Source organism: Branchiostoma belcheri, unplaced genomic scaffold, assembly GCF_001625305.1.
Source record: "Branchiostoma belcheri isolate BF01 breed outbred unplaced genomic scaffold, Haploidv18h27 scaffold35, whole genome shotgun sequence".
Classification (NCBI taxonomy): Eukaryota; Metazoa; Chordata; class Leptocardii; order Amphioxiformes; family Branchiostomatidae; genus Branchiostoma; species Branchiostoma belcheri.
This window is the reverse complement of record NW_017803965.1, coordinates 1,420,487-1,421,452: the sequence shown is the minus strand read 5'-3', so window position 1 is coordinate 1,421,452 and position 966 is coordinate 1,420,487.

Genomic DNA, 966 nt, shown 5'->3' with positions numbered 1-966 from the left:
GTCTTTTGTATCAATCTATTAAAATCATGGATTAAATGAATGGCCAAACAGAAGTGTACAATCAATTGTATTAAATACAAACACAGCTACAGAACATTTTGTTCTGCAGAAACTCTCAGATATCAAATGAACATTATGATAGTACAGGACCTGAGACATCTTGACTGAAAAGAATAAGTTGTGGTTATTACAAGCAAATGAACAATATCAGCCTCAGTACAATTTACAGCAGTCTGTGGGTTTGCTGCCATTTTGTGCCAATTTATTGTAAGAAATTCACAATTCTTTTACAATTTGAGGTCATTTTCAGTCACCACTGCTGAAAGGCATTCAGTGTATCACTAGACTTTGTTTAAAGATAGAGATAGCTTTAAACAAAGTCTAGAGCTAGAAGTTCAAGGGTCAGGTGTAACAAGTCGATCGGTGTATATAGTCAGCTGCTGCCGCGCCGCGTGCCTGCGAGCTGGTGTGTTACGCCGAAAAACAGTTATACCGGCTATACAGATACAGGAGGGCCTGCAGGGGGGGATCCCGACAACGCTCTGCGATGAATTCGGAACCTCTCGATTACGCTTTACGATAAATTCCAAGTGGCCACAACGCATTACGTAGAATTAAAACGCCGAATATGCTCTACGCAAAAATATTAGAGCGGTCCATCTACGCTCTACGTAGAATTAAAACGGCCGATTACGCTCTACGGAAAAGGGCTTGCGGGCCCCCATACAGATACAGACTGTTGCCACTGCGATGAATCTTGCACATTAGCAATAAGAATCTGTTCAGATAAAAAAATATATCTGCATCCTCTCGCTCAGCCTTGAAGTTGTCTTGTACTTTCTGCTGCATACTTGAACATCTAAAATCACCTCTACTTAAATTTTTACAATACTGGACAATGTCCCTCCCTGGGTGTAATCACAGACCAGGGGGTCAATGACCTGGCGCAACCAGTGATGGTGATGC